This window comes from Epinephelus lanceolatus, chromosome 4 (assembly GCF_041903045.1).
Source record: "Epinephelus lanceolatus isolate andai-2023 chromosome 4, ASM4190304v1, whole genome shotgun sequence".
NCBI classification, from domain to species: Eukaryota; Metazoa; Chordata; class Actinopteri; order Perciformes; family Serranidae; genus Epinephelus; species Epinephelus lanceolatus.
In genome coordinates, this window is record NC_135737.1 from 13,199,807 (window position 1) to 13,221,679 (window position 21,873).

The 21,873-nt window shown below is 45.5% G+C and overlaps 21 non-coding genes across 21 annotated transcripts; all 21 read left to right on the forward strand.

Annotated features, from left to right (window-relative positions):
- Positions 1–679: 679 nt before the first annotated feature.
- Positions 680–843, forward strand: LOC144463024 (U1 spliceosomal RNA). The gene has a single exon (XR_013491166.1). It is a non-coding gene; the product is annotated as a U1 spliceosomal RNA (small nuclear RNA).
- Positions 844–1,562: 719 nt separating this feature from the next.
- On the forward strand, positions 1,563–1,753 carry LOC144463313 (U2 spliceosomal RNA). Its single transcript, XR_013491455.1, has one exon. It is a non-coding gene; the product is annotated as a U2 spliceosomal RNA (small nuclear RNA).
- A 981-nt stretch (positions 1,754–2,734) lies between these two features.
- LOC144463025 (U1 spliceosomal RNA) lies at positions 2,735–2,898 on the forward strand. The gene has a single exon (XR_013491167.1). It is a non-coding gene; the product is annotated as a U1 spliceosomal RNA (small nuclear RNA).
- A 719-nt stretch (positions 2,899–3,617) lies between these two features.
- Positions 3,618–3,808, forward strand: LOC144463336 (U2 spliceosomal RNA). Its single transcript, XR_013491478.1, has one exon. It is a non-coding gene; the product is annotated as a U2 spliceosomal RNA (small nuclear RNA).
- Positions 3,809–4,789: 981 nt separating this feature from the next.
- Positions 4,790–4,953, forward strand: LOC144463127 (U1 spliceosomal RNA). Its single transcript, XR_013491269.1, has one exon. It is a non-coding gene; the product is annotated as a U1 spliceosomal RNA (small nuclear RNA).
- A 719-nt stretch (positions 4,954–5,672) lies between these two features.
- Positions 5,673–5,863, forward strand: LOC144463392 (U2 spliceosomal RNA). The gene has a single exon (XR_013491534.1). It is a non-coding gene; the product is annotated as a U2 spliceosomal RNA (small nuclear RNA).
- A 981-nt stretch (positions 5,864–6,844) lies between these two features.
- LOC144463026 (U1 spliceosomal RNA) lies at positions 6,845–7,008 on the forward strand. Its single transcript, XR_013491168.1, has one exon. It is a non-coding gene; the product is annotated as a U1 spliceosomal RNA (small nuclear RNA).
- A 719-nt stretch (positions 7,009–7,727) lies between these two features.
- Positions 7,728–7,918, forward strand: LOC144463296 (U2 spliceosomal RNA). Its single transcript, XR_013491437.1, has one exon. It is a non-coding gene; the product is annotated as a U2 spliceosomal RNA (small nuclear RNA).
- Positions 7,919–8,899: 981 nt separating this feature from the next.
- Positions 8,900–9,063, forward strand: LOC144463109 (U1 spliceosomal RNA). Its single transcript, XR_013491251.1, has one exon. It is a non-coding gene; the product is annotated as a U1 spliceosomal RNA (small nuclear RNA).
- Positions 9,064–9,782: 719 nt separating this feature from the next.
- Positions 9,783–9,973, forward strand: LOC144463343 (U2 spliceosomal RNA). The gene has a single exon (XR_013491485.1). It is a non-coding gene; the product is annotated as a U2 spliceosomal RNA (small nuclear RNA).
- A 981-nt stretch (positions 9,974–10,954) lies between these two features.
- On the forward strand, positions 10,955–11,118 carry LOC144463128 (U1 spliceosomal RNA). The gene has a single exon (XR_013491270.1). It is a non-coding gene; the product is annotated as a U1 spliceosomal RNA (small nuclear RNA).
- A 719-nt stretch (positions 11,119–11,837) lies between these two features.
- Positions 11,838–12,028, forward strand: LOC144463297 (U2 spliceosomal RNA). The gene has a single exon (XR_013491438.1). It is a non-coding gene; the product is annotated as a U2 spliceosomal RNA (small nuclear RNA).
- Positions 12,029–13,009: 981 nt separating this feature from the next.
- LOC144463027 (U1 spliceosomal RNA) lies at positions 13,010–13,173 on the forward strand. Its single transcript, XR_013491169.1, has one exon. It is a non-coding gene; the product is annotated as a U1 spliceosomal RNA (small nuclear RNA).
- Positions 13,174–13,892: 719 nt separating this feature from the next.
- Positions 13,893–14,083, forward strand: LOC144463355 (U2 spliceosomal RNA). The gene has a single exon (XR_013491496.1). It is a non-coding gene; the product is annotated as a U2 spliceosomal RNA (small nuclear RNA).
- A 981-nt stretch (positions 14,084–15,064) lies between these two features.
- Positions 15,065–15,228, forward strand: LOC144463129 (U1 spliceosomal RNA). Its single transcript, XR_013491271.1, has one exon. It is a non-coding gene; the product is annotated as a U1 spliceosomal RNA (small nuclear RNA).
- A 719-nt stretch (positions 15,229–15,947) lies between these two features.
- On the forward strand, positions 15,948–16,138 carry LOC144463393 (U2 spliceosomal RNA). The gene has a single exon (XR_013491535.1). It is a non-coding gene; the product is annotated as a U2 spliceosomal RNA (small nuclear RNA).
- Positions 16,139–17,119: 981 nt separating this feature from the next.
- On the forward strand, positions 17,120–17,283 carry LOC144463029 (U1 spliceosomal RNA). Its single transcript, XR_013491171.1, has one exon. It is a non-coding gene; the product is annotated as a U1 spliceosomal RNA (small nuclear RNA).
- A 719-nt stretch (positions 17,284–18,002) lies between these two features.
- On the forward strand, positions 18,003–18,193 carry LOC144463298 (U2 spliceosomal RNA). Its single transcript, XR_013491439.1, has one exon. It is a non-coding gene; the product is annotated as a U2 spliceosomal RNA (small nuclear RNA).
- A 981-nt stretch (positions 18,194–19,174) lies between these two features.
- Positions 19,175–19,338, forward strand: LOC144463110 (U1 spliceosomal RNA). The gene has a single exon (XR_013491252.1). It is a non-coding gene; the product is annotated as a U1 spliceosomal RNA (small nuclear RNA).
- Positions 19,339–20,057: 719 nt separating this feature from the next.
- On the forward strand, positions 20,058–20,248 carry LOC144463344 (U2 spliceosomal RNA). Its single transcript, XR_013491486.1, has one exon. It is a non-coding gene; the product is annotated as a U2 spliceosomal RNA (small nuclear RNA).
- Positions 20,249–21,229: 981 nt separating this feature from the next.
- Positions 21,230–21,393, forward strand: LOC144463130 (U1 spliceosomal RNA). Its single transcript, XR_013491272.1, has one exon. It is a non-coding gene; the product is annotated as a U1 spliceosomal RNA (small nuclear RNA).
- The last annotated feature ends 480 nt before the right edge of the window (positions 21,394–21,873 follow it).

Here is a 21,873-nt window from a genome sequence, read left to right on the forward strand (position 1 = left end):
GCTGCCAGTTCAGTCAGATGAATAGATCCATTCCCCCAACGTGAAAATCCACTCTGCATAATTTCTGCCGCTGTTTGCCACAGTCGGGTCTGTGCCGATATGTCAAAAGAAAGGCAAACACTCTTCATATGGTTGCGCTTTTATTTATAATATTATTTTCTTCTTTCCTTTAGTTTCAAACAGAGAAGCATGTGGATATATTTTTAACAAAGTGTTGTTCACACTCCAGACCAATAGGTGGCAGCAGCGGGCGGATCACGCCGTGTCTCTAATGTGAGGAGACAGGCCTGTTTTTTAGTCTTTCCGCTGACTTTTTTCTTTTAAATGCAGATCAAACAACACTTGATTGCAGTGTCATTTATCTTTGTCTGGTGTGAACTCACTTAGGTTTTTGCCTCATTTATTGGCGATCAATGGACAGCCTGGCCATGTTAGCTTAGCTTTTACTATGGATATACAGCATGGTGTGATGAGATATGTGCCCATTTCTCTCAAGTAAAATGTGAACAAGTTTTGTTCAGTCTCACTACAAAAGTGTCTCTTGTATATTAGCGTCCTGTAGATTATCAGAGCCTTTATAGTGTGTGGTTCTGGACTGGTCATTGCTATACATTGCCAGCACCATCACCTATCATCGTATGACCGTGAATGAGGCCCCTGTGTGTGAGGTGTACAAGTCATACTTACCTGGCAGGGGAGATACCATGATCAAGAAGGTGGTTCACCCAGGGCGAGGCTCGGTCACTGCACTCCGATTGAGCTGACCTCTGCCAATTCCCCAAATGTGGGAATCTGGACTGCATAATTTCTGGTAGTGGGGGACTGCGTTCGCGCTCTCCCCTGATGTGCTTGTTTAATGCAACCAACAGCTGTGGCAGCATATGGCACTAGAGAACTGCGTGCATCAAACGCCATTTCACGCTCAATCACAGGCTTTGCCCTTGCCCGTTGTGTCAGTGCAAGTCGGTACCGCATCACTTCACATCTGTGCCACTACTGAAGAAGCAAAACAAGCTCCTATGATATTGTTATATCCTCACACTCAGTCATTTAGAATAATATGTGGGTTGCAACTGATGCCCCCGCCCACCGTATTAAAAGTGGGGCATTTTTCAGTGAAACGCGTCAAGTCACAGTGGCAGCGGCTCTCCGTTGTTAATATAAAGACAGTCAACGAGTAGAGACAAATCTTAAATTGTTTACTTTAGTTTGCAGATATTTATGATGGATGCACTCTATGTTTTGAAATCTTCTGAAGGTTGACAACATGCCGAAAAAAACACAGCAGATTACGACCAGTCGGCGCGAGAGACCGTGCTGTGACTCCCTCCTTTTCCGCTGACCCATTGGCAGTATCACTTTTCGGCCCGCGTTAACTCCCATAACCTTTTGTAATAAAAGTCTGCGATCGGATGCATATTTGTGTTGCCCATCAGTCATAAAACATCGAACTTCACGTTCACAGTCTGCCGTGTGTTTTTGTAGCGATCGAAATCATATTGAACCCGCGAGCTAGAGTCTCAATGAGGAGACTGAGTCTCCCACTTCACTCAGCAGTCAGTATCGCTTCTCGGCCTTTTGGCTAAGATCAAGTGTAGTATCTGTTCTTATCAGTTTAATATCCGATACGTCCCCTACCCGGGGACCATATATTAAATTGCTTTTTGGAACAGGGAGATGGAAAAGGGGCTTGCCCCGTCCACTCCACGCATCGACCTGGTATTGCAGCACTTCCAGAAACGGTGCACCCCTCTCCCTCAACGTGTTGAAAACAGACCACGTAGGACGTGTCTCTAATGTGCCCTCGCCTTGATTTCTTGTTTTCGCCATGCTAGCGTGCAAATTGCGTATGTGTTGACTGAGCCCCTCTACCAGGTGCGCATTTCTAATAGTCATGCGCTATGGCATCATTTACACACTTGCCCAACTTCTCTTTTTGGAACTTTGGCCGTGTTTGAACTTTTCGCCACTGTCTGGCACTTTCCTTTTGAGGACCTGTTACATGCATCTCACTGTAAAATGAATTGAACCGGTACCTGTTGAGTGAGACCACTAGCTGCCAGTTCAGTCAGATGAATAGATCCATTCCCCCAACGTGAAAATCCACTCTGCATAATTTCTGCCGCTGTTTGCCACAGTCGGGTCTGTGCCGATATGTCAAAAGAAAGGCAAACACTCTTCATATGGTTGCGCTTTTATTTATAATATTATTTTCTTCTTTCCTTTAGTTTCAAACAGAGAAGCATGTGGATATATTTTTAACAAAGTGTTGTTCACACTCCAGACCAATAGGTGGCAGCAGCGGGCGGATCACGCCGTGTCTCTAATGTGAGGAGACAGGCCTGTTTTTTAGTCTTTCCGCTGACTTTTTTCTTTTAAATGCAGATCAAACAACACTTGATTGCAGTGTCATTTATCTTTGTCTGGTGTGAACTCACTTAGGTTTTTGCCTCATTTATTGGCGATCAATGGACAGCCTGGCCATGTTAGCTTAGCTTTTACTATGGATATACAGCATGGCGTGATGAGATATGTGCCCATTTCTCTCAAGTAAAATGTGAACAAGTTTTGTTCAGTCTCACTACAAAAGTGTCTCTTGTATATTAGCGTCCTGTAGATTATCAGAGCCTTTATAGTGTGTGGTTCTGGACTGGTCATTGCTATACATTGCCAGCACCATCACCTATCATCGTATGACCGTGAATGAGGCCCCTGTGTGTGAGGTGTACAAGTCATACTTACCTGGCAGGGGAGATACCATGATCAAGAAGGTGGTTCACCCAGGGCGAGGCTCGGTCACTGCACTCCGATTGAGCTGACCTCTGCCAATTCCCCAAATGTGGGAATCTGGACTGCATAATTTCTGGTAGTGGGGGACTGCGTTCGCGCTCTCCCCTGATGTGCTTGTTTAATGCAACCAACAGCTGTGGCAGCATATGGCACTAGAGAACTGCGTGCATCAAACGCCATTTCACGCTCAATCACAGGCTTTGCCCTTGCCCGTTGTGTCAGTGCAAGTCGGTACCGCATCACTTCACATCTGTGCCACTACTGAAGAAGCAAAACAAGCTCCTATGATATTGTTATATCCTCACACTCAGTCATTTAGAATAATATGTGGGTTGCAACTGATGCCCCCGCCCACCGTATTAAAAGTGGGGCATTTTTCAGTGAAACGCGTCAAGTCACAGTGGCAGCGGCTCTCCGTTGTTAATATAAAGACAGTCAACGAGTAGAGACAAATCTTAAATTGTTTACTTTAGTTTGCAGATATTTATGATGGATGCACTCTATGTTTTGAAATCTTCTGAAGGTTGACAACATGCCGAAAAAAACACAGCAGATTACGACCAGTCGGCGCGAGAGACCGTGCTGTGACTCCCTCCTTTTCCGCTGACCCATTGGCAGTATCACTTTTCGGCCCGCGTTAACTCCCATAACCTTTTGTAATAAAAGTCTGCGATCAGATGCATATTTGTGTTGCCCATCAGTCATAAAACATCGAACTTCACGTTCACAGTCTGCCGTGTGTTTTTGTAGCGATCGAAATCATATTGAACCCGCGAGCTAGAGTCTCAATGAGGAGACTGAGTCTCCCACTTCACTCAGCAGTCAGTATCGCTTCTCGGCCTTTTGGCTAAGATCAAGTGTAGTATCTGTTCTTATCAGTTTAATATCCGATACGTCCCCTACCCGGGGACCATATATTAAATTGCTTTTTGGAACAGGGAGATGGAAAAGGGGCTTGCCCCGTCCACTCCACGCATCGACCTGGTATTGCAGCACTTCCAGAAACGGTGCACCCCCCTCCCTCAACGTGTTGAAAACAGACCACGTAGGACGTGTCTCTAATGTGCCCTCGCCTTGATTTCTTGTTTTCGCCATGCTAGCGTGCAAATTGCGTATGTGTTGACTGAGCCCCTCTACCAGGTGCGCATTTCTAATAGTCATGCGCTATGGCATCATTTACACACTTGCCCAACTTCTCTTTTTGGAACTTTGGCCGTGTTTGAACTTTTCGCCACTGTCTGGCACTTTCCTTTTGAGGACCTGTTACATGCATCTCACTGTAAAATGAATTGAACCGGTACCTGTTGAGTGAGACCACTAGCTGCCAGTTCAGTCAGATGAATAGATCCATTCCCCCAACGTGAAAATCCACTCTGCATAATTTCTGCCGCTGTTTGCCACAGTCGGGTCTGTGCCGATATGTCAAAAGAAAGGCAAACACTCTTCATATGGTTGCGCTTTTATTTATAATATTATTTTCTTCTTTCCTTTAGTTTCAAACAGAGAAGCATGTGGATATATTTTTAACAAAGTGTTGTTCACACTCCAGACCAATAGGTGGCAGCAGCGGGCGGATCACGCCGTGTCTCTAATGTGAGGAGACAGGCCTGTTTTTTAGTCTTTCCGCTGACTTTTTTCTTTTAAATGCAGATCAAACAACACTTGATTGCAGTGTCATTTATCTTTGTCTGGTGTGAACTCACTTAGGTTTTTGCCTCATTTATTGGCGATCAATGGACAGCCTGGCCATGTTAGCTTAGCTTTTACTATGGATATACAGCATGGCGTGATGAGATATGTGCCCATTTCTCTCAAGTAAAATGTGAACAAGTTTTGTTCAGTCTCACTACAAAAGTGTCTCTTGTATATTAGCGTCCTGTAGATTATCAGAGCCTTTATAGTGTGTGGTTCTGGACTGGTCATTGCTATACATTGCCAGCACCATCACCTATCATCGTATGACCGTGAATGAGGCCCCTGTGTGTGAGGTGTACAAGTCATACTTACCTGGCAGGGGAGATACCATGATCAAGAAGGTGGTTCACCCAGGGCGAGGCTCGGTCACTGCACTCCGATTGAGCTGACCTCTGCCAATTCCCCAAATGTGGGAATCTCGACTGCAAGATTTCTGGTAGTGGGGGACTGCGTTCGCGCTCTCCCCTGATGTGCTTGTTTAATGCAACCAACAGCTGTGGCAGCATATGGCACTAGAGAACCGCGTGCATCAAACGCCATTTCACGCTCAATCACAGGCTTTGCCCTTGCCCGTTGTGTCAGTGCAAGTCGGTACCGCATCACTTCACATCTGTGCCACTACTGAAGAAGCAAAAGAAGCTCCTATGATATTGTTATATCCTCACACTCAGTCATTTAGAATAATATGTGGGTTGCAACTGATGCCCCCGCCCACCGTATTAAAAGTGGGGCATTTTTCAGTGAAACGCGTCAAGTCACAGTGGCAGCGGCTCTCCGTTGTTAATATAAAGACAGTCAACGAGTAGAGACAAATCTTAAATTGTTTACTTTAGTTTGCAGATATTTATGATGGATGCACTCTATGTTTTGAAATCTTCTGAAGGTTGACAACATGCCGAAAAAAACACAGCAGATTACGACCAGTCGGCGCGAGAGACCGTGCTGTGACTCCCTCCTTTTCCGCTGACCCATTGGCAGTATCACTTTTCGGCCCGCGTTAACTCCCATAACCTTTTGTAATAAAAGTCTGCGATCGGATGCATATTTGTGTTGCCCATCAGTCATAAAACATCGAACTTCACGTTCACAGTCTGCCGTGTGTTTTTGTAGCGATCGAAATCATATTGAACCCGCGAGCTAGAGTCTCAATGAGGAGACTGAGTCTCCCACTTCACTCAGCAGTCAGTATCGCTTCTCGGCCTTTTGGCAAAGATCAAGTGTAGTATCTGTTCTTATCAGTTTAATATCCGATACGTCCCCTACCCGGGGACCATATATTAAATTGCTTTTTGGAACAGGGAGATGGAAAAGGGGCTTGCCCCGTCCACTCCACGCATCGACCTGGTATTGCAGCACTTCCAGAAACGGTGCACCCCCCTCCCTCAACGTGTTGAAAACAGACCACGTAGGACGTGTCTCTAATGTGCCCTCGCCTTGATTTCTTGTTTTCGCCATGCTAGCGTGCAAATTGCGTATGTGTTGACTGAGCCCCTCTACCAGGTGCACATTTCTAATAGTCATGCGCTATGGCATCATTTACACACTTGCCCAACTTCTCTTTTTGGAACTTTGGCCGTGTTTGAACTTTTCGCCACTGTCTGGCACTTTCCTTTTGAGGACCTGTTACATGCATCTCACTGTAAAATGAATTGAACCGGTACCTGTTGAGTGAGACCACTAGCTGCCAGTTCAGTCAGATGAATAGATCCATTCCCCCAACGTGAAAATCCACTCTGCATAATTTCTGCCGCTGTTTGCCACAGTCGGGTCTGTGCCGATATGTCAAAAGAAAGGCAAACACTCTTCATATGGTTGCGCTTTTATTTATAATATTATTTTCTTCTTTCCTTTAGTTTCAAACAGAGAAGCATGTGGATATATTTTTAACAAAGTGTTGTTCACACTCCAGACCAATAGGTGGCAGCAGCGGGCGGATCACGCCGTGTCTCTAATGTGAGGAGACAGGCCTGTTTTTTAGTCTTTCCGCTGACTTTTTTCTTTTAAATGCAGATCAAACAACACTTGATTGCAGTGTCATTTATCTTTGTCTGGTGTGAACTCACTTAGGTTTTTGCCTCATTTATTGGCGATCAATGGACAGCCTGGCCATGTTAGCTTAGCTTTTACTATGGATATACAGCATGGCGTGATGAGATATGTGCCCATTTCTCTCAAGTAAAATGTGAACAAGTTTTGTTCAGTCTCACTACAAAAGTGTCTCTTGTATATTAGCGTCCCGTAGATTATCAGAGCCTTTATAGTGTGTGGTTCTGGACTGGTCATTGCTATACATTGCCAGCACCATCACCTATCATCGTATGACCGTGAATGAGGCCCCTGTGTGTGAGGTGTACAAGTCATACTTACCTGGCAGGGGAGATACCATGATCAAGAAGGTGGTTCACCCAGGGCGAGGCTCGGTCACTGCACTCCGATTGAGCTGACCTCTGCCAATTCCCCAAATGTGGGAATCTGGACTGCATAATTTCTGGTAGTGGGGGACTGCGTTCGCGCTCTCCCCTGATGTGCTTGTTTAATGCAACCAACAGCTGTGGCAGCATATGGCACTAGAGAACCGCGTGCATCAAACGCCATTTCACGCTCAATCACAGGCTTTGCCCTTGCCCGTTGTGTCAGTGCAAGTCGGTACCGCATCACTTCACATCTGTGCCACTACTGAAGAAGCAAAACAAGCTCCTATGATATTGTTATATCCTCACACTCAGTCATTTAGAATAATATGTGGGTTGCAACTGATGCCCCCGCCCACCGTATTAAAAGTGGGGCATTTTTCAGTGAAACGCGTCAAGTCACAGTGGCAGCGGCTCTCCGTTGTTAATATAAAGACAGTCAACGAGTAGAGACAAATCTTAAATTGTTTACTTTAGTTTGCAGATATTTATGATGGATGCACTCTATGTTTTGAAATCTTCTGAAGGTTGACAACATGCCGAAAAAAACACAGCAGATTACGACCAGTCGGCGCGAGAGACCGTGCTGTGACTCCCTCCTTTTCCGCTGACCCATTGGCAGTATCACTTTTCGGCCCGCGTTAACTCCCATAACCTTTTGTAATAAAAGTCTGCGATCGGATGCATATTTGTGTTGCCCATCAGTCATAAAACATCGAACTTCACGTTCACAGTCTGCCGTGTGTTTTTGTAGCGATCGAAATCATATTGAACCCGCGAGCTAGAGTCTCAATGAGGAGACTGAGTCTCCCACTTCACTCAGCAGTCAGTATCGCTTCTCGGCCTTTTGGCTAAGATCAAGTGTAGTATCTGTTCTTATCAGTTTAATATCCGATACGTCCCCTACCTGGGGACCATATATTAAATTGCTTTTTGGAACAGGGAGATGGAAAAGGGGCTTGCCCCGTCCACTCCACGCATCGACCTGGTATTGCAGCACTTCCAGAAACGGTGCACCCCCCTCCCTCAACGTGTTGAAAACAGACCACGTAGGACGTGTCTCTAATGTGCCCTCGCCTTGATTTCTTGTTTTCGCCATGCTAGCGTGCAAATTGCGTATGTGTTGACTGAGCCCCTCTACCAGGTGCGCATTTCTAATAGTCATGCGCTATGGCATCATTTACACACTTGCCCAACTTCTCTTTTTGGAACTTTGGCCGTGTTTGAACTTTTCGCCACTGTCTGGCACTTTCCTTTTGAGGACCTGTTACATGCATCTCACTGTAAAATGAATTGAACCGGTACCTGTTGAGTGAGACCACTAGCTGCCAGTTCAGTCAGATGAATAGATCCATTCCCCCAACGTGAAAATCCACTCTGCATAATTTCTGCCGCTGTTTGCCACAGTCGGGTCTGTGCCGATATGTCAAAAGAAAGGCAAACACTCTTCATATGGTTGCGCTTTTATTTATAATATTATTTTCTTCTTTCCTTTAGTTTCAAACAGAGAAGCATGTGGATATATTTTTAACAAAGTGTTGTTCACACTCCAGACCAATAGGTGGCAGCAGCGGGCGGATCACGCCGTGTCTCTAATGTGAGGAGACAGGCCTGTTTTTTAGTCTTTCCGCTGACTTTTTTCTTTTAAATGCAGATCAAACAACACTTGATTGCAGTGTCATTTATCTTTGTCTGGTGTGAACTCACTTAGGTTTTTGCCTCATTTATTGGCGATCAATGGACAGCCTGGCCATGTTAGCTTAGCTTTTACTATGGATATACAGCATGGCGTGATGAGATATGTGCCCATTTCTCTCAAGTAAAATGTGAACAAGTTTTGTTCAGTCTCACTACAAAAGTGTCTCTTGTATATTAGCGTCCTGTAGATTATCAGAGCCTTTATAGTGTGTGGTTCTGGACTGGTCATTGCTATACATTGCCAGCACCATCACCTATCATCGTATGACCGTGAATGAGGCCCCTGTGTGTGAGGTGTACAAGTCATACTTACCTGGCAGGGGAGATACCATGATCAAGAAGGTGGTTCACCCAGGGCGAGGCTCGGTCACTGCACTCCGATTGAGCTGACCTCTGCCAATTCCCCAAATGTGGGAATCTCGACTGCATGATTTCTGGTAGTGGGGGACTGCGTTCGCGCTCTCCCCTGATGTGCTTGTTTAATGCAACCAACAGCTGTGGCAGCATATGGCACTAGAGAACCGCGTGCATCAAACGCCATTTCACGCTCAATCACAGGCTTTGCCCTTGCCCGTTGTGTCAGTGCAAGTCGGTACCGCATCACTTCACATCTGTGCCACTACTGAAGAAGCAAAAGAAGCTCCTATGATATTGTTATATCCTCACACTCAGTCATTTAGAATAATATGTGGGTTGCAACTGATGCCCCCGCCCACCGTATTAAAAGTGGGGCATTTTTCAGTGAAACGCGTCAAGTCACAGTGGCAGCGGCTCTCCGTTGTTAATATAAAGACAGTCAACGAGTAGAGACAAATCTTAAATTGTTTACTTTAGTTTGCAGATATTTATGATGGATGCACTCTATGTTTTGAAATCTTCTGAAGGTTGACAACATGCCGAAAAAAACACAGCAGATTACGACCAGTCGGCGCGAGAGACCGTGCTGTGACTCCCTCCTTTTCCGCTGACCCATTGGCAGTATCACTTTTCGGCCCGCGTTAACTCCCATAACCTTTTGTAATAAAAGTCTGCGATCGGATGCATATTTGTGTTGCCCATCAGTCATAAAACATCGAACTTCACGTTCACAGTCTGCCGTGTGTTTTTGTAGCGATCGAAATCATATTGAACCCGCGAGCTAGAGTCTCAATGAGGAGACTGAGTCTCCCACTTCACTCAGCAGTCAGTATCGCTTCTCGGCCTTTTGGCTAAGATCAAGTGTAGTATCTGTTCTTATCAGTTTAATATCCGATACGTCCCCTACCTGGGGACCATATATTAAATTGCTTTTTGGAACAGGGAGATGGAAAAGGGGCTTGCCCCGTCCACTCCACGCATTGACCTGGTATTGCAGCACTTCCAGAAACGGTGCACCCCCCTCCCTCAACGTGTTGAAAACAGACCACGTAGGACGTGTCTCTAATGTGCCCTCGCCTTGATTTCTTGTTTTCGCCATGCTAGCGTGCAAATTGCGTATGTGTTGACTGAGCCCCTCTACCAGGTGCGCATTTCTAATAGTCATGCGCTATGGCATCATTTACACACTTGCCCAACTTCTCTTTTTGGAACTTTGGCTGTGTTTGAACTTTTCGCCACTGTCTGGCACTTTCCTTTTGAGGACCTGTTACATGCATCTCACTGTAAAATGAATTGAACCGGTACCTGTTGAGTGAGACCACTAGCTGCCAGTTCAGTCAGATGAATAGATCCATTCCCCCAACGTGAAAATCCACTCTGCATAATTTCTGCCGCTGTTTGCCACAGTCGGGTCTGTGCCGATATGTCAAAAGAAAGGCAAACACTCTTCATATGGTTGCGCTTTTATTTATAATATTATTTTCTTCTTTCCTTTAGTTTCAAACAGAGAAGCATGTGGATATATTTTTAACAAAGTGTTGTTCACACTCCAGACCAATAGGTGGCAGCAGCGGGCGGATCACGCCGTGTCTCTAATGTGAGGAGACAGGCCTGTTTTTTAGTCTTTCCGCTGACTTTTTTCTTTTAAATGCAGATCAAACAACACTTGATTGCAGTGTCATTTATCTTTGTCTGGTGTGAACTCACTTAGGTTTTTGCCTCATTTATTGGCGATCAATGGACAGCCTGGCCATGTTAGCTTAGCTTTTACTATGGATATACAGCATGGCGTGATGAGATATGTGCCCATTTCTCTCAAGTAAAATGTGAACAAGTTTTGTTCAGTCTCACTACAAAAGTGTCTCTTGTATATTAGCGTCCTGTAGATTATCAGAGCCTTTATAGTGTGTGGTTCTGGACTGGTCATTGCTATACATTGCCAGCACCATCACCTATCATCGTATGACCGTGAATGAGGCCCCTGTGTGTGAGGTGTACAAGTCATACTTACCTGGCAGGGGAGATACCATGATCAAGAAGGTGGTTCACCCAGGGCGAGGCTCGGTCACTGCACTCCGATTGAGCTGACCTCTGCCAATTCCCCAAATGTGGGAATCTCGACTGCAAGATTTCTGGTAGTGGGGGACTGCGTTCGCGCTCTCCCCTGATGTGCTTGTTTAATGCAACCAACAGCTGTGGCAGCATATGGCACTAGAGAACCGCGTGCATCAAACGCCATTTCACGCTCAATCACAGGCTTTGCCCTTGCCCGTTGTGTCAGTGCAAGTCGGTACCGCATCACTTCACATCTGTGCCACTACTGAAGAAGCAAAAGAAGCTCCTATGATATTGTTATATCCTCACACTCAGTCATTTAGAATAATATGTGGGTTGCAACTGATGCCCCCGCCCACCGTATTAAAAGTGGGGCATTTTTCAGTGAAACGCGTCAAGTCACAGTGGCAGCGGCTCTCCGTTGTTAATATAAAGACAGTCAACGAGTAGAGACAAATCTTAAATTGTTTACTTTAGTTTGCAGATATTTATGATGGATGCACTCTATGTTTTGAAATCTTCTGAAGGTTGACAACATGCCGAAAAAAACACAGCAGATTACGACCAGTCGGCGCGAGAGACCGTGCTGTGACTCCCTCCTTTTCCGCTGACCCATTGGCAGTATCACTTTTCGGCCCGCGTTAACTCCCATAACCTTTTGTAATAAAAGTCTGCGATCGGATGCATATTTGTGTTGCCCATCAGTCATAAAACATCGAACTTCACGTTCACAGTCTGCCGTGTGTTTTTGTAGCGATCGAAATCATATTGAACCCGCGAGCTAGAGTCTCAATGAGGAGACTGAGTCTCCCACTTCACTCAGCAGTCAGTATCGCTTCTCGGCCTTTTGGCTAAGATCAAGTGTAGTATCTGTTCTTATCAGTTTAATATCCGATACGTCCCCTACCTGGGGACCATATATTAAATTGCTTTTTGGAACAGGGAGATGGAAAAGGGGCTTGCCCCGTCCACTCCACGCATCGACCTGGTATTGCAGCACTTCCAGAAACGGTGCACCCCCCTCCCTCAACGTGTTGAAAACAGACCACGTAGGACGTGTCTCTAATGTGCCCTCGCCTTGATTTCTTGTTTTCGCCATGCTAGCGTGCAAATTGCGTATGTGTTGACTGAGCCCCTCTACCAGGTGCGCATTTCTAATAGTCATGCGCTATGGCATCATTTACACACTTGCCCAACTTCTCTTTTTGGAACTTTGGCCGTGTTTGAACTTTTCGCCACTGTCTGGCACTTTCCTTTTGAGGACCTGTTACATGCATCTCACTGTAAAATGAATTGAACCGGTACCTGTTGAGTGAGACCACTAGCTGCCAGTTCAGTCAGATGAATAGATCCATTCCCCCAACGTGAAAATCCACTCTGCATAATTTCTGCCGCTGTTTGCCACAGTCGGGTCTGTGCCGATATGTCAAAAGAAAGGCAAACACTCTTCATATGGTTGCGCTTTTATTTATAATATTATTTTCTTCTTTCCTTTAGTTTCAAACAGAGAAGCATGTGGATATATTTTTAACAAAGTGTTGTTCACACTCCAGACCAATAGGTGGCAGCAGCGGGCGGATCACGCCGTGTCTCTAATGTGAGGAGACAGGCCTGTTTTTTAGTCTTTCCGCTGACTTTTTTCTTTTAAATGCAGATCAAACAACACTTGATTGCAGTGTCATTTATCTTTGTCTGGTGTGAACTCACTTAGGTTTTTGCCTCATTTATTGGCGATCAATGGACAGCCTGGCCATGTTAGCTTAGCTTTTACTATGGATATACAGCATGGCGTGATGAGATATGTGCCCATTTCTCTCAAGTAAAATGTGAACAAGTTTTGTTCAGTCTCACTACAAAAGTGTCTCTTGTATATTAGCGTCCTGTAGATTATCAGAGCCTTTATAGTGTGTGGTTCTGGACTGGTCATTGCTATACATTGCCAGCACCATCACCTATCATCGTATGACCGTGAATGAGGCCCCTGTGTGTGAGGTGTACAAGTCATACTTACCTGGCAGGGGAGATACCATGATCAAGAAGGTGGTTCACCCAGGGCGAGGCTCGGTCACTGCACTCCGATTGAGCTGACCTCTGCCAATTCCCCAAATGTGGGAATCTGGACTGCATAATTTCTGGTAGTGGGGGACTGCGTTCGCGCTCTCCCCTGATGTGCTTGTTTAATGCAACCAACAGCTGTGGCAGCATATGGCACTAGAGAACTGCGTGCATCAAACGCCATTTCACGCTCAATCACAGGCTTTGCCCTTGCCCGTTGTGTCAGTGCAAGTCGGTACCGCATCACTTCACATCTGTGCCACTACTGAAGAAGCAAAACAAGCTCCTATGATATTGTTATATCCTCACACTCAGTCATTTAGAATAATATGTGGGTTGCAACTGATGCCCCCGCCCACCGTATTAAAAGTGGGGCATTTTTCAGTGAAACGCGTCAAGTCACAGTGGCAGCGGCTCTCCGTTGTTAATATAAAGACAGTCAACGAGTAGAGACAAATCTTAAATTGTTTACTTTAGTTTGCAGATATTTATGATGGATGCACTCTATGTTTTGAAATCTTCTGAAGGTTGACAACATGCCGAAAAAAACACAGCAGATTACGACCAGTCGGCGCGAGAGACCGTGCTGTGACTCCCTCCTTTTCCGCTGACCCATTGGCAGTATCACTTTTCGGCCCGCGTTAACTCCCATAACCTTTTGTAATAAAAGTCTGCGATCAGATGCATATTTGTGTTGCCCATCAGTCATAAAACATCGAACTTCACGTTCACAGTCTGCCGTGTGTTTTTGTAGCGATCGAAATCATATTGAACCCGCGAGCTAGAGTCTCAATGAGGAGACTGAGTCTCCCACTTCACTCAGCAGTCAGTATCGCTTCTCGGCCTTTTGGCTAAGATCAAGTGTAGTATCTGTTCTTATCAGTTTAATATCCGATACGTCCCCTACCCGGGGACCATATATTAAATTGCTTTTTGGAAGAGGGAGATGGAAAAGGGGCTTGCCCCGTCCACTCCACGCATCGACCTGGTATTGCAGCACTTCCAGAAACGGTGCACCCCCCTCCCTCAACGTGTTGAAAACAGACCACGTAGGACGTGTCTCTAATGTGCCCTCGCCTTGATTTCTTGTTTTCGCCATGCTAGCGTGCAAATTGCGTATGTGTTGACTGAGCCCCTCTACCAGGTGCGCATTTCTAATAGTCATGCGCTATGGCATCATTTACACACTTGCCCAACTTCTCTTTTTGGAACTTTGGCCGTGTTTGAACTTTTCGCCACTGTCTGGCACTTTCCTTTTGAGGACCTGTTACATGCATCTCACTGTAAAATGAATTGAACCGGTACCTGTTGAGTGAGACCACTAGCTGCCAGTTCAGTCAGATGAATAGATCCATTCCCCCAACGTGAAAATCCACTCTGCATAATTTCTGCCGCTGTTTGCCACAGTCGGGTCTGTGCCGATATGTCAAAAGAAAGGCAAACACTCTTCATATGGTTGCGCTTTTATTTATAATATTATTTTCTTCTTTCCTTTAGTTTCAAACAGAGAAGCATGTGGATATATTTTTAACAAAGTGTTGTTCACACTCCAGACCAATAGGTGGCAGCAGCGGGCGGATCACGCCGTGTCTCTAATGTGAGGAGACAGGCCTGTTTTTTAGTCTTTCCGCTGACTTTTTTCTTTTAAATGCAGATCAAACAACACTTGATTGCAGTGTCATTTATCTTTGTCTGGTGTGAACTCACTTAGGTTTTTGCCTCATTTATTGGCGATCAATGGACAGCCTGGCCATGTTAGCTTAGCTTTTACTATGGATATACAGCATGGCGTGATGAGATATGTGCCCATTTCTCTCAAGTAAAATGTGAACAAGTTTTGTTCAGTCTCACTACAAAAGTGTCTCTTGTATATTAGCGTCCTGTAGATTATCAGAGCCTTTATAGTGTGTGGTTCTGGACTGGTCATTGCTATACATTGCCAGCACCATCACCTATCATCGTATGACCGTGAATGAGGCCCCTGTGTGTGAGGTGTACAAGTCATACTTACCTGGCAGGGGAGATACCATGATCAAGAAGGTGGTTCACCCAGGGCGAGGCTCGGTCACTGCACTCCGATTGAGCTGACCTCTGCCAATTCCCCAAATGTGGGAATCTCGACTGCAAGATTTCTGGTAGTGGGGGACTGCGTTCGCGCTCTCCCCTGATGTGCTTGTTTAATGCAACCAACAGCTGTGGCAGCATATGGCACTAGAGAACCGCGTGCATCAAACGCCATTTCACGCTCAATCACAGGCTTTGCCCTTGCCCGTTGTGTCAGTGCAAGTCGGTACCGCATCACTTCACATCTGTGCCACTACTGAAGAAGCAAAAGAAGCTCCTATGATATTGTTATATCCTCACACTCAGTCATTTAGAATAATATGTGGGTTGCAACTGATGCCCCCGCCCACCGTATTAAAAGTGGGGCATTTTTCAGTGAAACGCGTCAAGTCACAGTGGCAGCGGCTCTCCGTTGTTAATATAAAGACAGTCAACGAGTAGAGACAAATCTTAAATTGTTTACTTTAGTTTGCAGATATTTATGATGGATGCACTCTATGTTTTGAAATCTTCTGAAGGTTGACAACATGCCGAAAAAAACACAGCAGATTACGACCAGTCGGCGCGAGAGACCGTGCTGTGACTCCCTCCTTTTCCGCTGACCCATTGGCAGTATCACTTTTCGGCCCGCGTTAACTCCCATAACCTTTTGTAATAAAAGTCTGCGATCGGATGCATATTTGTGTTGCCCATCAGTCATAAAACATCGAACTTCACGTTCACAGTCTGCCGTGTGTTTTTGTAGCGATCGAAATCATATTGAACCCGCGAGCTAGAGTCTCAATGAGGAGACTGAGTCTCCCACTTCACTCAGCAGTCAGTATCGCTTCTCGGCCTTTTGGCAAAGATCAAGTGTAGTATCTGTTCTTATCAGTTTAATATCCGATACGTCCCCTACCCGGGGACCATATATTAAATTGCTTTTTGGAACAGGGAGATGGAAAAGGGGCTTGCCCCGTCCACTCCACGCATCGACCTGGTATTGCAGCACTTCCAGAAACGGTGCACCCCCCTCCCTCAACGTGTTGAAAACAGACCACGTAGGACGTGTCTCTAATGTGCCCTCGCCTTGATTTCTTGTTTTCGCCATGCTAGCGTGCAAATTGCGTATGTGTTGACTGAGCCCCTCTACCAGGTGCACATTTCTAATAGTCATGCGCTATGGCATCATTTACACACTTGCCCAACTTCTCTTTTTGGAACTTTGGCCGTGTTTGAACTTTTCGCCACTGTCTGGCACTTTCCTTTTGAGGACCTGTTACATGCATCTCACTGTAAAATGAATTGAACCGGTACCTGTTGAGTGAGACCACTAGCTGCCAGTTCAGTCAGATGAATAGATCCATTCCCCCAACGTGAAAATCCACTCTGCATAATTTCTGCCGCTGTTTGCCACAGTCGGGTCTGTGCCGATATGTCAAAAGAAAGGCAAACACTCTTCATATGGTTGCGCTTTTATTTATAATATTATTTTCTTCTTTCCTTTAGTTTCAAACAGAGAAGCATGTGGATATATTTTTAACAAAGTGTTGTTCACACTCCAGACCAATAGGTGGCAGCAGCGGGCGGATCACGCCGTGTCTCTAATGTGAGGAGACAGGCCTGTTTTTTAGTCTTTCCGCTGACTTTTTTCTTTTAAATGCAGATCAAACAACACTTGATTGCAGTGTCATTTATCTTTGTCTGGTGTGAACTCACTTAGGTTTTTGCCTCATTTATTGGCGATCAATGGACAGCCTGGCCATGTTAGCTTAGCTTTTACTATGGATATACAGCATGGCGTGATGAGATATGTGCCCATTTCTCTCAAGTAAAATGTGAACAAGTTTTGTTCAGTCTCACTACAAAAGTGTCTCTTGTATATTAGCGTCCCGTAGATTATCAGAGCCTTTATAGTGTGTGGTTCTGGACTGGTCATTGCTATACATTGCCAGCACCATCACCTATCATCGTATGACCGTGAATGAGGCCCCTGTGTGTGAGGTGTACAAGTCATACTTACCTGGCAGGGGAGATACCATGATCAAGAAGGTGGTTCACCCAGGGCGAGGCTCGGTCACTGCACTCCGATTGAGCTGACCTCTGCCAATTCCCCAAATGTGGGAATCTGGACTGCATAATTTCTGGTAGTGGGGGACTGCGTTCGCGCTCTCCCCTGATGTGCTTGTTTAATGCAACCAACAGCTGTGGCAGCATATGGCACTAGAGAACCGCGTGCATCAAACGCCATTTCACGCTCAATCACAGGCTTTGCCCTTGCCCGTTGTGTCAGTGCAAGTCGGTACCGCATCACTTCACATCTGTGCCACTACTGAAGAAGCAAAACAAGCTCCTATGATATTGTTATATCCTCACACTCAGTCATTTAGAATAATATGTGGGTTGCAACTGATGCCCCCGCCCACCGTATTAAAAGTGGGGCATTTTTCAGTGAAACGCGTCAAGTCACAGTGGCAGCGGCTCTCCGTTGTTAATATAAAGACAGTCAACGAGTAGAGACAAATCTTAAATTGTTTACTTTAGTTTGCAGATATTTATGATGGATGCACTCTATGTTTTGAAATCTTCTGAAGGTTGACAACATGCCGAAAAAAACACAGCAGATTACGACCAGTCGGCGCGAGAGACCGTGCTGTGACTCCCTCCTTTTCCGCTGACCCATTGGCAGTATCACTTTTCGGCCCGCGTTAACTCCCATAACCTTTTGTAATAAAAGTCTGCGATCGGATGCATATTTGTGTTGCCCATCAGTCATAAAACATCGAACTTCACGTTCACAGTCTGCCGTGTGTTTTTGTAGCGATCGAAATCATATTGAACCCGCGAGCTAGAGTCTCAATGAGGAGACTGAGTCTCCCACTTCACTCAGCAGTCAGTATCGCTTCTCGGCCTTTTGGCTAAGATCAAGTGTAGTATCTGTTCTTATCAGTTTAATATCCGATACGTCCCCTACCTGGGGACCATATATTAAATTGCTTTTTGGAACAGGGAGATGGAAAAGGGGCTTGCCCCGTCCACTCCACGCATCGACCTGGTATTGCAGCACTTCCAGAAACGGTGCACCCCCCTCCCTCAACGTGTTGAAAACAGACCACGTAGGACGTGTCTCTAATGTGCCCTCGCCTTGATTTCTTGTTTTCGCCATGCTAGCGTGCAAATTGCGTATGTGTTGACTGAGCCCCTCTACCAGGTGCGCATTTCTAATAGTCATGCGCTATGGCATCATTTACACACTTGCCCAACTTCTCTTTTTGGAACTTTGGCCGTGTTTGAACTTTTCGCCACTGTCTGGCACTTTCCTTTTGAGGACCTGTTACATGCATCTCACTGTAAAATGAATTGAACCGGTACCTGTTGAGTGAGACCACTAGCTGCCAGTTCAGTCAGATGAATAGATCCATTCCCCCAACGTGAAAATCCACTCTGCATAATTTCTGCCGCTGTTTGCCACAGTCGGGTCTGTGCCGATATGTCAAAAGAAAGGCAAACACTCTTCATATGGTTGCGCTTTTATTTATAATATTATTTTCTTCTTTCCTTTAGTTTCAAACAGAGAAGCATGTGGATATATTTTTAACAAAGTGTTGTTCACACTCCAGACCAATAGGTGGCAGCAGCGGGCGGATCACGCCGTGTCTCTAATGTGAGGAGACAGGCCTGTTTTTTAGTCTTTCCGCTGACTTTTTTCTTTTAAATGCAGATCAAACAACACTTGATTGCAGTGTCATTTATCTTTGTCTGGTGTGAACTCACTTAGGTTTTTGCCTCATTTATTGGCGATCAATGGACAGCCTGGCCATGTTAGCTTAGCTTTTACTATGGATATACAGCATGGCGTGATGAGATATGTGCCCATTTCTCTCAAGTAAAATGTGAACAAGTTTTGTTCAGTCTCACTACAAAAGTGTCTCTTGTATATTAGCGTCCTGTAGATTATCAGAGCCTTTATAGTGTGTGGTTCTGGACTGGTCATTGCTATACATTGCCAGCACCATCACCTATCATCGTATGACCGTGAATGAGGCCCCTGTGTGTGAGGTGTACAAGTCATACTTACCTGGCAGGGGAGATACCATGATCAAGAAGGTGGTTCACCCAGGGCGAGGCTCGGTCACTGCACTCCGATTGAGCTGACCTCTGCCAATTCCCCAAATGTGGGAATCTCGACTGCATGATTTCTGGTAGTGGGGGACTGCGTTCGCGCTCTCCCCTGATGTGCTTGTTTAATGCAACCAACAGCTGTGGCAGCATATGGCACTAGAGAACCGCGTGCATCAAACGCCATTTCACGCTCAATCACAGGCTTTGCCCTTGCCCGTTGTGTCAGTGCAAGTCGGTACCGCATCACTTCACATCTGTGCCACTACTGAAGAAGCAAAACAAGCTCCTATGATATTGTTATATCCTCACACTCAGTCATTTAGAATAATATGTGGGTTGCAACTGATGCCCCCGCCCACCGTATTAAAAGTGGGGCATTTTTCAGTGAAACGCGTCAAGTCACAGTGGCAGCGGCTCTCCGTTGTTAATATAAAGACAGTCAACGAGTAGAGACAAATCTTAAATTGTTTACTTTAGTTTGCAGATATTTATGATGGATGCACTCTATGTTTTGAAATCTTCTGAAGGTTGACAACATGCCGAAAAAAACACAGCAGATTACGACCAGTCGGCGCGAGAGACCGTGCTGTGACTCCCTCCTTTTCCGCTGACCCATTGGCAGTATCACTTTTCGGCCCGCGTTAACTCCCATAACCTTTTGTAATAAAAGTCTGCGATCGGATGCATATTTGTGTTGCCCATCAGTCATAAAACATCGAACTTCACGTTCACAGTCTGCCGTGTGTTTTTGTAGCGATCGAAATCATATTGAACCCGCGAGCTAGAGTCTCAATGAGGAGACTGAGTCTCCCACTTCACTCAGCAGTCAGTATCGCTTCTCGGCCTTTTGGCTAAGATCAAGTGTAGTATCTGTTCTTATCAGTTTAATATCCGATACGTCCCCTACCTGGGGACCATATATTAAATTGCTTTTTGGAACAGGGAGATGGAAAAGGGGCTTGCCCCGTCCACTCCACGCATTGACCTGGTATTGCAGCACTTCCAGAAACGGTGCACCCCCCTCCCTCAACGTGTTGAAAACAGACCACGTAGGACGTGTCTCTAATGTGCCCTCGCCTTGATTTCTTGTTTTCGCCATGCTAGCGTGCAAATTGCGTATGTGTTGACTGAGCCCCTCTACCAGGTGCGCATTTCTAATAGTCATGCGCTATGGCATCATTTACACACTTGCCCAACTTCTCTTTTTGGAACTTTGGCTGTGTTTGAACTTTTCGCCACTGTCTGGCACTTTCCTTTTGAGGACCTGTTACATGCATCTCACTGTAAAATGAATTGAACCGGTACCTGTTGAGTGAGACCACTAGCTGCCAGTTCAGTCAGATGAATAGATCCATTCCCCCAACGTGAAAATCCACTCTGCATAATTTCTGCCGCTGTTTGCCACAGTCGGGTCTGTGCCGATATGTCAAAAGAAAGGCAAACACTCTTCATATGGTTGCGCTTTTATTTATAATATTATTTTCTTCTTTCCTTTAGTTTCAAACAGAGAAGCATGTGGATATATTTTTAACAAAGTGTTGTTCACACTCCAGACCAATAGGTGGCAGCAGCGGGCGGATCACGCCGTGTCTCTAATGTGAGGAGACAGGCCTGTTTTTTAGTCTTTCCGCTGACTTTTTTCTTTTAAATGCAGATCAAACAACACTTGATTGCAGTGTCATTTATCTTTGTCTGGTGTGAACTCACTTAGGTTTTTGCCTCATTTATTGGCGATCAATGGACAGCCTGGCCATGTTAGCTTAGCTTTTACTATGGATATACAGCATGGCGTGATGAGATATGTGCCCATTTCTCTCAAGTAAAATGTGAACAAGTTTTGTTCAGTCTCACTACAAAAGTGTCTCTTGTATATTAGCGTCCTGTAGATTATCAGAGCCTTTATAGTGTGTGGTTCTGGACTGGTCATTGCTATACATTGCCAGCACCATCACCTATCATCGTATGACCGTGAATGAGGCCCCTGTGTGTGAGGTGTACAAGTCATACTTACCTGGCAGGGGAGATACCATGATCAAGAAGGTGGTTCACCCAGGGCGAGGCTCGGTCACTGCACTCCGATTGAGCTGACCTCTGCCAATTCCCCAAATGTGGGAATCTCGACTGCAAGATTTCTGGTAGTGGGGGACTGCGTTCGCGCTCTCCCCTGATGTGCTTGTTTAATGCAACCAACAGCTGTGGCAGCATATGGCACTAGAGAACCGCGTGCATCAAACGCCATTTCACGCTCAATCACAGGCTTTGCCCTTGCCCGTTGTGTCAGTGCAAGTCGGTACCGCATCACTTCACATCTGTGCCACTACTGAAGAAGCAAAAGAAGCTCCTATGATATTGTTATATCCTCACACTCAGTCATTTAGAATAATATGTGGGTTGCAACTGATGCCCCCGCCCACCGTATTAAAAGTGGGGCATTTTTCAGTGAAACGCGTCAAGTCACAGTGGCAGCGGCTCTCCGTTGTTAATATAAAGACAGTCAACGAGTAGAGACAAATCTTAAATTGTTTACTTTAGTTTGCAGATATTTATGATGGATGCACTCTATGTTTTGAAATCTTCTGAAGGTTGACAACATGCCGAAAAAAACACAGCAGATTACGACCAGTCGGCGCGAGAGACCGTGCTGTGA